The sequence below is a fragment of the Kryptolebias marmoratus genome, linkage group LG8 (genome assembly GCF_001649575.2).
Source record: "Kryptolebias marmoratus isolate JLee-2015 linkage group LG8, ASM164957v2, whole genome shotgun sequence".
NCBI classification, from domain to species: Eukaryota; Metazoa; Chordata; class Actinopteri; order Cyprinodontiformes; family Rivulidae; genus Kryptolebias; species Kryptolebias marmoratus.
Genome location: NC_051437.1, coordinates 23,393,296 through 23,408,387, shown reverse-complemented (window position 1 = coordinate 23,408,387; position 15,092 = coordinate 23,393,296).

The following is a 15,092-nucleotide window of genomic DNA, read 5'->3' as shown; positions in this document are numbered from 1 at the left end:
GCTGTCCCCTATATGTCAAGAGGACAAATAACACCTTTTCTGTTCAAATTGCCAACCCGCCACAGTGGCGTGTGTGTTGATCAAATTCGCCCGCAACTTCAAATATTTACCCGCATTTGGCCGGTGGCGGGTGCTAATTTCCACCCCTGTATATATATATCCACAAAGGCATCTTTGTTCCCATAAATATACACTCGGACAAATAACTATATTTGCCTAAAATCATCCACACACAGCCAAACATGTATCTTAACTTTGATATTGTAATTAGTTTTCTGTTTTAGTCAACATCTTGGGGATATGTGTTTTTCTAAAGTACTGTGAAAAATGTAAATATTTAAACAAAGATTTAAGTCTCCTATCTACCAGTCAAACCCTGAGTGGACTCTAAAATGCTTGTATAGTAAATCAGAAACCTTGATCAAAGACTGTTTATGAAATCACTAATTTATCATCGTATAAAAGCAGCTGCAGTTGTTACCATCGTCTTTTTGCCAATTATATTTCTAACATGGTCAGCTTTATGCACTTCTTCATACAAAATGTGGCAGGAGTTCTCATTTTTTATCGAGATAAATAAAGAAATAAATCAGAAAACACGTTGAAAGATTGAGTCTACTGGTTTGTTATCAGCAAACTTTCACTGATGGATTGTAAGAAAAATAAACACCAAAGTCAGCTACCTCCATGTCATCCGTCTAATCTTTTTAAACCCAATATCATGGAATCAAACGAGAAACTGAGCTCAGACTGGGAGCGACAGAAACTCTTTTGTCATTGAGGGTTTCAGTCTTTCGCAGCAGAACTTTGGAGGTGAAATATTCTGTACGTCTCCATCGGGCCCTGGGGGGACTGTTCAGAATTTTTCAGGCTGTGGGCTAATGCCAGCAGGTGGGTGATACATTTACACACACCCCCACTGAGTAATAGTGGGAGGCTTAATTACAAGCTCAAAAAAATATGGTTAATCATTCCGGTTGTTACAATTTTATCACAGGAGGCCGTGGTGTTAAACGTGCCTCCTGCCTGAAGACAAGAAGACGCTGGTGATCCTTTTCAGCAGAAACGGTTCAGTCCTTTAAATCAAACAGGCTTTTTCAAAAACTATTGGATGAGATTCTTGTAACTTGTTATGAAACTGGAAACGTATCTGTGACTTTATATCGTAGTTCTGTCATGTCTGTATTATTCCTCAGGTTTTTTTAAAAAAGTTAACATGAAAACTGTGTGTTCAAGTCGTGTTTCTAAATGTATATAAAACATACAAGAATTTAAGAAAGTTTTCAGAGTTATGATTTTAAGCCAGTTCTTTTAAACAGGATGTGTGGTACAGCTGCACCATCTAACAAGGTTTCTTTGCAGGTTGGTAATGGGTCATGTTGGTTTTACAGGCTGCAGATACTGAAAAATCCTTCGCAACACAACAATACATCTTTACTTAGAATAGCTCCTCCAGCAAGCATTTTTAACACCCTCTGAGATATCGTTTTAAATGTTGTGCTGAGGCTGACTTTCAAGGCGAGAAACGAGAAAGAGGCACAACTAAGGGAACAAAATGAGCTGAATTGTAAAATAAAACGGGGATTTCATGTCAGGTGTAAAGCCAGGAAAGAAGCACATTACCTCTGATAGCTGCTCGGCCCATTTAGGGAAAAGATCAGTATCTGAAATTTAACAATTGACCCTCTTAGGTTGTGAAAACAGGATTTTTGTTACAGAAATATATAAGCACAAATTACAGAGGGTTACTGGTGTTGATTCTCTTAAACCTTCATCTCCTAAATTCTTGTCTCCGAATCATTTTTTCTCACAGATGGCGTTAAACCTAAACCCATTTCCCCTCTGGGCAGATATACAGATTATAAAAAGTATGAACCCAAAATAAATTAAGCTCCTTTACTTTTGAGATCTTCTAGGAAATATTATCTAATCTCAACCTCGGTTCAGACATCCTTAGGAAAAGGATTTTGTTCTATTAGAATATAAATCCTGAAGGGACATGTTTCAGTCTCTAAATAATGACTGCTGGTGTGTTTGGTTACATGAAAGATCGTTTTTATGTCTCACTTCTCTGGTTGTCTTTTAACGAAGCCATATAAGTTGAAATTCTTGTAAATTGCACACAGATTTCCCTCTTTGAACAAACTTTCTCCAATACCCTCCAAAATTCTAGGGCAAACTGGTCGAAAGCAGCTCAGACACCACCAGATGTTTTATTCACCTTACCTTCTGTTACTGTTATTCTTCTGTTGCAACATTTTTGTGGAAGTCAGTATATTTTTCAGGCAGTCCACCCATATTTCTCTTAAATATCCTCTGAAAGGCTTTAAGATGTTTTATCATAATTAAAAGTAAAGGTCAGCTGTGACCTCATAAATATCTTTTACGGTCACAACTTTATATTTAAGTGCTAATTATTATATAGGTTCAGAGGTCAGCTTAACTGTGAAATGGAAAAAAAAATGCTCCAGTTGTTTTTATATCTCAGGAAAAGAAAATAAATCTTTACTGATAAGCTTTATTTACCCCAAATGCTTCATTAAACTTGTTTCTTTCTTCATATGAGTCTCAATAGAAATGGGTGTGAGGAGAAACTTTAATGGTTCACACACCCAGAATGTAGTTATTGTAGTTAACACAAAAGCCTTAGAAATGATCTGCATCATTGTCTGTTTGTTTTTTCACTGTTAGCAATTTATTCCAATGAAACCCCAATCTGAAATGCAGTGTAAAGGCTGCTGCTCTACACACAGACTGATCCTTAACTGTTAGGTCTTTACACTGATTAATTACAAGCAGAAACCTGTGAAACATGATGGGAATGATCATACAGGTAGACCTTTAATACCAAAATAAGTAAATAACTAAACTTTCCAAAGACAACTATTAGCCACTGCAACAATATTTTGATTTATATCCAACCACACATGGCATGGGGAATGTAATGTAAATAGATTCAATGGTTGCAAATGCTGTTTAAGTTACTTCACTCATCATCACTTTAGATAATATACATTTTATTTTAGTTGCAATGCTGACTCATATTTCTCTTTGCAAACCTAAAGCTGGCCTGGTGTTGTTATCCCTTATTTAGGGAGGAACTTAACTAAACACTGTTCCGTTTCACTTTGACTCAGTGAAAACGAGCAGGGTTTCAGTCTTCTCATACAGATCAGTAAAACGGTGCTAATTCATGTTAGGAATTGCAAAGTGACTTTGAGCTGCTGGGGAGAAGCAAAAATACACTCACCAGATTAGATTGGCTGCTTTACTTGGAGTCTATCAGCAGCTTTAACTGCACCATTAACAGTGAAACATATTTTATTCATGAATCTTTACGCTAATTCATTTTCTTCTGTTCAGTATGGAAAATCAATAAGTGTTAGATGAGCTTTATCTGCCAAAGTCAGGGGAAAATGATTGAAAGAGCAGCTGAAAAACTGTATCTAAACAAAAGGCTTGTATTTTACTGTTTCAAAAGTCAGGCTCTCCTTTTTGTTCCTAACTGAAGGCTTAATATCTGTGATGCAATTTATTATTTATTCTTTTAGTTCATTAAAAAGTGTCTACTAGTTTTACTTTCCATTTTCAATCTGAAAATCTCATTATTAGAAACAATGAAACTTATATGTATCACATATTGGCTTTGACTATTCTTCAGGCCACAGTTAGTATCTAATCAAAAGTATTCAAAAACATGTTTAGTATTTATCTTATTGTTGATAGAGAATGCTTTATTATCGCACTTTTTGGCTTTAGGATCGCATCTACTGTACTTATTGCAGTAATATTGTTGATTTTTTCTAAAATCACTTTTACAGTTGCAGTCAAATATTTTATATATTTAATGTTTTTCTATGTAAACTCTAATTCTGTTAAGAGTTGCTGAAAACTCCCTTTACAGATTACCAACCCATCACTTGTCACCTTATCAGCGGACATATTAGGAAGAAAGGCAGAAAGGTTGGACCACCCGAGTGTAGAAGTACAGTATAAGGAAGAGAACACACTGGAAAATGAAATAGATTCTCTTTGCCAAATCTAATGAGTTTAAACTTTTGTTTCAAGAATTGTGAAGAATGTAAACTTGGCTCCAAAAGTTCATCAGTTGTAGATCTAATTCCAGTGACTATCTTTTGAGAGTTTTATTAAAATCTATTCAGTGGTTCAAGAGATATTTTGCTAACAGACATAAAAAACTACACACCAACACCGACAAGAGAAATTACATCTTTTTAAGGCGGCAAGTGATAATAAGAAAGTGGAGCTTTGATTATCTGAGAGGTTCCATATTTTAAATACAATCTAATGTGCAGGAAAGTGTTGCAACGAAGTCTTGGAGGGTGAACAAATGCTGTATTACATGCCACAAAGCTCCCACTGCTACTGTTATAAATTTAGTGTTCAGAGCTGATCTACACTGAACGGAGGAGATCAGAAACAAGATCTGAAGACCTCTGAGACAACACAGAAGCAGCAGCACGACTACAAATGACATCCACCTAATCTGTCACTGTACGGATAACTGATTCAGCAGAGCAGAGACGGGGGGTTTAAGGCAGATTTTGTGATCTTTAAAATTTCTGCCTGTGATTGATATTCCTTTGATGGACTTGAGTTTTGTGACCCTAAAACAAAGTGAAGACATTGGTGAAATGAACAAAGCTTTTCTGTGTTTGTAAGAATCTGGTGTATCAGGTTTATCAGAGACATTAATCATGTCCAAGACAAACGGATTTTCATAGCCATACAGAAGTAAGACATGATGAGCAATCTTGAGATAAAACAGTGATGAGGAAAGTGTTAGAACACTTTTGTTTATGAGGTATGATGAGCTTGTGACATTTCACATGACAACAAATGTGTGAGGTGACGCTCTGCTTTCAGCCCTGCCCTCACTGCGTTAAGGATCTTAAAATTTTACGCCAGAAAAACTGGTGCGAGTCTAATTTGAAGTGAGATTTTTTTTTTTTCTGGCATTAGCAGCTTTTGTCTGAAAGTTGCTGGATAGAAACCTAAGGAATGGCTTGCAGTGAAAAGGCACAGCCCAGGTTTAAATCGAGTAAAGCTGCACCTTCAGCCTCCACACACTGGGCTCAACCAGCTGAGCTCCCCACCACCCCAGGTAATCGTCTTTGCCATCAACCAGTACCTATTGTATTTTCTGACATATTTTTCGGTGGGGTTGGAAAGAGGTGGTTTGGAGGCTTTTTGTTTAAAGCTCCAGGTCAACACGATGACATGTCGGAGGTCTTCTTTTCTCTTTTGACCACATCACCTTTTAAACTATAGCCAGCCTTCAATACAAGCACTTTAACCTCCTTCTTACTTGTTCTTGAGATATGGCTTTTTGAGAGAAATGTTTGAGTGCTTGTATTGAAGATCTAACATTTTTAGCAGAAAAGCTTTTTTCTCTTTGATGAGAAAAGTTATCAGACCTCTATCAGTCTGTTACCTGCACCAAAGCTTTTTTTTCCAGCTAGTCTTGTTTAGCAGAAGCACTGGCCCTGTGATGGACTCGGGTCCTGTCACCCAGTGACCACTGGAGATGGACACAAGCTCCCTGCAACCATGCATGGAAAGTGGGCGAAGGAAACGAATGGATGGACCTGTTATTGTTTGCTAATTTGGACTTATTAGTTCAGTTGCTTGACTGTAGGCAAAATAGAGAATCAGATGTTCACAATTACATTCGTCTGATAAAGAGAAAAGGGTCTCAAAACAAAAAAATAAATGTTTTGCAAAGGATAGCAGGATTGCAAAAAAGGATTTCAGCCTGAGCCAATCAATGAATCATTTTTCTCCCTCTTGCACTAAAGAGACCATAAGACTAAAGTGAAGAAGCTTGCAAAGCTGTTTGTCTCCTCTGTGAATTTTTGTTGAGGCTAACATTTTAAATCCCACACCATTTAGTATAAGTTCTTATAACACTCTCCCATTTTGGCCTTGGGACAGAGCTGTGCCTATTTTTATCAAGATCAGCTGTTTATTTTTAGCTGCATCTCTCCAAAAAGTTGTTCTCAGCATAGTGCGTTGGTTTGACCTAGATTTGGTCCACAAACAATTTATAGTTTATTGTCAGACTCGCAGAAATCTTCTCTGCATCTGAGCATCATTCTTTGTTTCTGAAGGCCAACGTGTTTAAATAAATATAAACACTCTTGTTACCACTCTTGTGATGAAACGTACAAAGTAGAGTAAAAATAGCTGGCTGTGCTCCTCATCCTTTAGTATCCATGCTCAATTAGCATGTCCTGATCATGGCGCACAAGTTGACAACATCCAATAACAGCTTGATGACAGTGTTATTCCTGGAGTTGGTGCTGATTATCTCATCATCACAGCTGCTGCACCCCTCTCGAGCGCTCAGGATTCATTTTCAACCAAGCAACTGTTTGATGTCGCAGTGACGGACAAACATGTTGGCTCGGTTTATGGGATGGATTTAAAGGTCCGAATGAAGTAAAGAGGAAGAAGTAACCTTCCTAACCACTTTAATGACTCGGTGTTTCTGCTGATGGAGGCAACATGTTTGAGTTAAATGTCATGCCAGAGTTTTACACAAAGATCATCTTATGTCATGTTATATGTTATAGCCGATGTGGTCTTACCTTGAAAATAACATTATGCACAATTTCATGCAACATTGCAATATCTTGTATAATGTGTTAACACTTGAAGTATGTTGTAAATAACTGCTGGCCACCACCACACCAGATTTTAGGTCAATTTGTAAAATAAACTAAGGTATACCATTTTTGTAAAGGCTAAGGTTGATTAGCTTTGGTGGCCATCTTGCATTTGGTTGACTCCATAAGTTAAACAGTTGTAGATGCCAGACCAATGATTACTTTCATTTAAATCTGTTCAGTGAATGAGATGTTTAAACAGGAGAGACAAAAACATTATTCTATCACCTTTACCATTGGGTTTCAAAGATAAGGTGTGCTGCCACAACAAAGTAAATAGTGTCAAAGACATTCAGTACCATTTACCTGGGCAGTCACATTCGTGTCCATCATCCTGCAGATTCTGCAGGATGCAGGTCCTAAAACCAGAATTATTGTATTTTCTCTCACCAAGTCATTTATTAGGCTGAGTCAAAGAAGCCAAAGAGAAAACAAGGATTCAGGTTAGCTAATGTATGATTAATACATGCAGACATGGATAGTAAACTCAAACATAAAGCCATAATTTAATCATTGGCCTACTTCATCACAGAGAAAATGAAGGCCTTTGGAATTATATTGAGGCCAAGCATCAAAGTACTTCTGATCCCAGTTTCTCCTGAAAAAACTGCACACAAGAAAATGTTCCAGTTGAGATTACATTCATGGCAGGTGTTAGACTTTGTCGATCTCTTGTTTAACACCTACTTTTACATTTCCACTTTTTACATCACTGTTTAGCTTTAAGTTTATTTGGATGATGTATGTTGCTACTCTCTACATGGACAATTTGAAAGCAATTTATTTATTGAACAAGATGTTTTAAATGGAAGTAAATGACAAACGGATATAACATCACTGACATTAACTCAGTTGTACATTCTGTGCAGTGAAATTATGTTGAGTATAAAAATGTAGTATTTTAAAAATTCTGATTTGGGAGTTTCTATACATGTTCCATTTGTTTAGGAACTCATTTCACACACATATTCTGAGCTCAGAATATAAAACATGTGGGGAGTCTTCACTTTTTTGCTGTTAGGATAAAGACTTTGGTGTTTTGTTTTGTTGCAGTAAACATAAATCATATCTATTTTAGTCAACCCTGACTTACATACAGCCACAACACGGCACATACTGATCCTGCACATCCTGCTCTTCTTTCAAACATCACTCCTGCTGTGCTGTTACCTTTACCACCCCATCCCACTCTTTCATCAACACTTATACATTAGTATTAATTAATTCTGAGATGGATGAGTATGCCCATGTACGGCAAGTTATCTTTATAATTGCTACTTTTAGTATTCTGGAATCAGAGCCACACACTTTACCACTATGAGAGTCCTCTCTAACTGGAAGCATCGTGATTAGCATTGGTCCATTAAGTGCTTTGTTTAAAACTCAAACTGCAATACGCCTGTTTTACATCTCTGATCAATATTAACCTTCGCAATCAGTCACAGGCTGTTTTAAGATAAATTATTTCAGTCTCATTAGTAAGTTAAAATTCATCTTCCTCATCAAATGAGCTGGAGTTTAACAATATACAAGTCAGATTGTGTTTCACAGTCATCAATTACATATTTTACACATTTTGCTCATTAATAATGTGTCATTTTCAGTGTTAAACAATGTAAATGTAATCGTGCATGCAAAAACATAAAATAAATGTCATCTGCTTTGTGATTTCAGAACAATAAAGACATGATGAATCCCATAACCACACTCCAGGTGCTCGAGCAACGATAAAACCATCAGTTTATTTGGACTTCTTGAAGGTCTTTGATGATAAATCTTCTTCAAAAAGTAAATTTATAAAACCTTACAGGAGGCCTGCACCAGGATCATGTCTCTGAGTCAGAAGCAGGTGTCTTGCCATATGCTGGATCACTTCCAGTAAAATATTTAATGACTTTAAATACTGCTCATTGCAGAGCTGTATGTCAGGGTGCCCTCTAATGCTTTTTCTCCTGCCCTGATGTTATTATTAGCACACATTACAGCCCAAAACACAGGACCAGATATAAAAAAGAAAGTGATGTTTTATGTTCTGGGGGTTCAAGAAGGTATGAGATGGAAGATTTTTTTTTTTTTTTAATAATTGCTATGTAGCTCAGCATTGCAGCAGGGCAAGATAAACTGTACCGTCAATCGCTGTTGTTGTTCAGCAGCAGCAGCTTGAACATTATTCTAATTTTAAGGTAAAAGGGGAAAAAAGACAAATACCTGAACACTGTACACACATTTAATTTCAGAACCTCCTCTGAAAGCTAATGGCTTACGCACAACTCACTGTAAGTGCTTCTGTGGTTAGTCTACAGATGTTACAGAATTCCTTTTTTGCAAAATCATGCTTGAAATTTGCATGTCACTTATGTGTGTTTGCTTTGTAGAATGTGGACTTTCAAGAATGCATACCATTAGTACAGAACCCGTACTTGCTGCATACACCTGAGCCAAGTCAAGTACGTGGCTAGTGGGGCCTTTGCGATTACAGTTCGATGGCGAGTGACACATGGTCATTGTTCAATTCATGTGATTTACAAGTACTACACAAGTACTCCACACTTAGCTACTTGTGTGGGCTGCAAATCAGAAGTACATGCAATCCACACTGTCCAAACCTGTTAGATCCGTCTCCAGCCAGTTACGGTGCTCCAAACTGTCTCATTGCTTCCATCCTTCCTCACTACCTTATCTCTCCCAACATCCAGTCATCCATCTGGGGGGTTCCTAAGCCGGTCAGAATGTTTCCCCAGCAAGAGAGAACCCCCACTATGAGCTCCTTTTTCCTAGCTGTCTTCTATGAGTCCCCCTGGATGAGACTCAACCTTCAGATCTACTCAACTTCTTATGCTCACTTTCTTACCTTTTTAAAGGCTGTAAACTCACTTTGTTGCGGTGTAGCTCCTGCTAGTGAACAGGGGTTGAGTGTAGCCTAATGTATAAATATAAAATGGCTCATTTTTTTCATTGTGTATGAAAAAGCAATAAGTATATTAAAAAGGGTCTTACTGCTCACTGTGATTTAGCACTACAGACAGCAGCTCTGCAGCAGGTAGGTGGACCCAGAAACACAAGAGTCCTGAACACATCACACCAGCTTCCAACCAGTAATCATAGTGTGCTTATTTTAAAAGCCTTCAAAGTCACTTCTGCTGCAGAACAAAAAGGCGACAGACAGGAAGTGTGTTTAAGTGGTCTCTCAGCTGGTAGCACAAGAAAAAAAGCCACTTCTGTCCAAGGAGAAATTCTGTTCCATAAGACCTAAAGTCAAACACATGAAACGGGGTTTTGCCTAAATATGAATGCACATGTGAAGACACAAATATGCAACGGTTTTCTTTGTGTCAGATTTTTATAAGTGAAACTGTTCAAATGTGCACATAAACTTTGTTTTCACATTTTGGCTTAGAATGAACAGCTAACTCGGATTTTTTTTTTTTTTTTACAGAATAAAAACAAACATCAGATTTAATTCATAGAACTCAGAATTAGACAATTTATCAACACACACAAATAATCATGAACTTTGTGCCCATTAAAACAAAAAACAGTTTAAGAAAAGAAATTTCAAATCTGACATTAGCATAATGTTTTTGTCTTAAGCTTTCAAGAATCCCTTGTGAGGTTTGACTGCAGCATTCATTGACAAAGTCATCGTCTTTATCTCTGATTCTGACCACTCAGTTTTAATCTCTCTAGTGAGTCCTTCAGGTCTACGCTGGTGGAACATTAGATCACCAGAGAACCCATTCAGAAGTGGGCTTTTATGTGTTTTCCTGAGATTTTTTCATTAATCTGAAAAAGCTACAGAATTAGCATTTAGATCAATTGGCATCAAAACTCTCCATTAAATTCAAGTGAGAAAATAGTAAGGCTGTTTATGCAGCTTTTTACATGTGTACACAGGAATGTGCCTTTTAACAGTCTAGCAAAATGGGCGGGAAAGAAAAAAACAACTACATCAGTCCATCCTAATAGTCAGTGAATGTTTGACTTCATTTCAGAACCGCCTGCTGTTTTATGAACTGTGAGCTTGTCCACACACATCTGATCACATTCGTTCTAAAGAGAGGATAAACTCCCATTGATGTTGTGTGCTGAAGGCTGACAAGGGGTGTGAATAGTAATAGTTGGCTCTCTGTCTGGAGGCAAAACAGTCTCTGTGGATTTGGGGCAGACAAACTGCACTAAACTCATCGTACTACCAAAGTCTGCAGTGGATGTGATCAAACACTGAGTTGCATCCTAATTGACCTCTACGAAGGAGGTATACAGTGCCTCGTAAAAGTGTTCACCCCTTTGATGTTTTCTGCTTTTAGTGTTGTCATAAATCAATCATGATCACTTTAAACTGATATATATATATATATATATATATATATATATATATATATATATATATATATACACCAATTAAATTAAGTTCTGTTAAATCTATCATCAAAAAATGGAAGGTATATGGAACATGTGTAAATCTACCAAGAGCAGGCCGTCCTCACAAAGTGAGTGACCATGAAGAAGGAGAATGGAGTGAGAGACCACCAAGACATCTGTGAGCTGTCTGACAGAGGTACAAGCTTCAGCAGGTGAGATGGGAGAGACTGTAAATATAATTACTCTTGCCCTGGTTTTCGTCAGTCTGAGCTTTATTGGAGAGTGGCAAACAGAAAAACACTGTTGAAGAAAACTCAGAATAAATCTTGACTAGAGTTTGTATAGATTGTTTAGGGACTCATGTCAAGTTCTCAGTTCTGACTAGTTCCAAAATGTTTAAATATTAAAAAAAACTAAATAAATAGCATGAAAATTAAGTTAACATTTTGCTTTTGTTTTAATAAATACAACCTGAAGTACCTGAACAAGAAGCTGTATTATCACATCATGATGACACTTTAGTTGACAGTAGAGAAAACATTAACTCAAGTGCTGCAGTTGTGCCACATCACCATTTCCCCACCACCTTCCTTCAGTCCTTAATGAGAACACAGTATGTAGATTGATCCCCAGGGTCCAAACATGTCTGACAAAAGCTGAATTAGCCATCCCATTCAGCTGACAAACACACTGACAGCAGCTTGTTATTGACAGCAGAAGGTGCTTTTGGATTGGGTCAGCAAAGATACTAGATGAGGTCCAATTTTCTCTATAATCAGCCCTCGCTGACAGCTGGAAATGCAGAAAAAGGTGAAAGCTTCGCATTTTGAATTGGATTTTGTGATTTTTTTATTTATTTATTTTTTTTCCAGTTTCCACCTTAGAAAATTACCTGAGCGTTGACCCTTAGCTTGATAAGGTGAGCGCCCAGGTGAAGATTCAGTTTATCTCCAGGAGACCTGCTGCTAACTCATGAATATTTACAATATTTTAAAAGCTGTGAACTTAGGTCAACAGGAGTGCCCTTTCGTAGCTGATTTTAAAATTTTAGGTTAATAGCAGCGGCTTAGTTGTTACGTTAAAGTCAATTTGATTACTTAAAAAAAAAAATCCTGTTGTATCAATCAAAAAGAAATGTGAGTAGTGATGTGGAGGCTGATCTCTGAGTGCTTCTGACACATGCTTCTTTGACTTTAAACGCAAAGAGTAAATTTAAAAAGGACAAATCATGGAGGCTGCTTTGAAGTGTCGTTTTTCCGTGCATCCCAACCACGATAAGTGGCTCTGATGTGCAGCGATGAAGAGCCAGGCGGGTCTGTCTCCAGCAGGCCTGAATGTGTGAAGTCAAACAAACTAAAAATAAAAAATAAAAAAATAGGCACATTGGGGGTAAAAACAGAGCTTTTGGCGGTGACACAAGCCCTCGCTGTTTCTATTGTACTGCTTTTCCTAATTATGCCAGGACCATTCTGCTGACAGAAAGAGCACTGACACCTAGTCTGAACTCCATATTTCATTTTCCCTCTCGCTCCCTTTTAACAGTCGGTATATTAAACTATAAATCCTGTGGCTGATTTTCAAAAAGACTTGATTAAATCCGAGAAATGGGACATGATTTTCCCATTTAAAATTCATAACAGGCTAACTCTTGAGTAATTTAAATCCCCTCTACCACTTGAGCAGTTTGGATCTGCATCAGATTGAATAATTTCTCCTTAACTACATCAATACATTTAATTTCAGTTTGATAGCAAGCAAACTCAGTTGGAGGACCCTTGTGGGTGTGTTTTTACTAAAAGGTTTGGCAACAAAAGCACAAGCCTCCAGAATGTACTGCTGTTTGTAAATCAATTTGCGTGACCCTCCAGGTTGTCGAATTAAAACACAGCTCCATACGAGGCATGATCATTTTATGCTCATTTCACTTGAATATATATATATATATATTATTCTGTAATCCACGGTTGATAAGACAATACTTCAGTTCTTATTGTTCTCTAAACGTTTTTAGTGCGTAACCATAATCTAATTTTGAATCAAAACTTACATTTAAAAGAAAAGTCCTTTCTGCTGTGTGTCAAAGGCACTAAACTAAAAATAATAAAAAGTGAACTGTGGTTTTTATGCAGAGCTTATAGAGAACTGATTGGTTAAAGTCTGGTCCAACTGGTTGGAGATCTGTATTCTCTTAAAGCACATTTTAATACTGTCTGGAAAATATCAGCGTTTCAGAGCATTTGACAACAAAAAGCTCTTAACCCAGTGACTATAACCAACTCCACACTGTAAACACTGACTCGTTAAACTAAAAACAGGCACGACTTCTGGAAAATAGCAATATTTTTGAAGCAGGATGCAGAGCAGTGGGGGTGGAATGATGATGGGGTTCGCCTCACAGTAAGGTCTCCAGTTTGAATCTAGAGTTACATGTTTACCCAGTGCGTGCGTGGGTTTTCTTTGAGTACTTCAGCTTCCTCCCACAAATCAAAAACATACATGTTAGGTTAATTAGTAACTCAGAAGTGAGTGTGAGCATGCAGGGTGGTTTGTTTTTGTGTTTTTCCATGTTGTCCTGAGATTACAAAACCTGTCTAGGTTTTACCACCGCCTCTCAACTGATGACAGCTGTGCCGGAGTCCAGCATTAAAATTTTGCAAATGATAAAATCCCACTCTAATTAATGTAGAAGCAGTGGGAAAATCAAACCAGAGGGACAATATGAGGGGAAAAAAAGATTGTTTCTTTGTAGCAGTTTTCACTGTGTGAAAATATAACAGAAGAAAAATGCATTTTTTGCGAGCAATGAAAAAATGTTAAAATCAGGCTAAAACACAGATTTTAAAGTAAATATATTACAGAACTGTTGATTGACACAGGGATGGCAATGCACTGTGCAGCAGTGATGCACAAAGAAAGGGAAAAGTGAATCTTATAAAAAGTCAAGATTTTAGGTGAGGAAAGTAACATCTGCCAGACTGGTTGTGGAAACAAGAGTCGTGTGTCAATCAAAAAAGTTGTGTTTGAAACAAAGCACAGCTAGACTGGGGGGAAATAAATCAACTTACCGCTGAGAACGGGGGTACAATGGTTTGCTTTGTCCTTGTGCAGCACTTACTGCTGCAGGGAACTTGCAGAGCGAAAAAAGGATTCTAATAAATATTAGCAAAATCAAAATGTGCTAAGTATTGAGTCAACAAACAAAATCTGGCTTTGACAGCAAGACTTTATTATAAGAAAACAAAAGACAGCATAAGTGCTTCAAAACTCTATGTGATTCGTAAGAATAACTGGGTGAAAGTAATAACCACTAAAAAACAAAGAGCGGCTGAGACTGCAGCCATGATGGGGTTACTCAGTTGTGGCTCAGTAGGGTGGCTGCACTTTGGTACATGCAACAATTATTGTCTGACATTTAAACATGTTTAAAATTCATGAAATGAAAAGTAACAATGAATTATCATTAAAAAAAAGGGTTGTTTTTTTAATGTGTGTTTGCGGCAATGGGTTTTATTTACTTCTTGACACTTCAAAAATGAACAAAACATAAAATTTGCCACAGCAGGAGTTTTTTGGTTTTTTTCCAGCTGAAAATTTATGCTACTATCAGCGTTTCTGTGTATTTGTGATGGAGAAGTCATTGGTGGACTTGGCGCCGACACAGACATTTCCATTAGGACTTAACTTCACAACAAATCATTAAAGGTACACTGCTTTTCAGAAACATTGGCATCCCATAACTGTAAACAGAAGACTGCGGCTTATCTTTTAAAGTTTTGCATATTTTAGTCTTTCCTTTTATTGTCTGTCTTTAAATATATATATATATATATATATATATATATATATATTATGGCATGCCGTTCAGGAAATTATTGTATATGTATTCTTATATTTGAAAGTTTGAATATATGGAATGAAACTTGAATATATAGAATGAAACCTGAATATATAGAATGAAACTTGAATATATGGAATGAAAGTCTGAATATATGGAATGAAAGTCTGAATATATGGAATGAAACTTGAATATATAGAATGAAA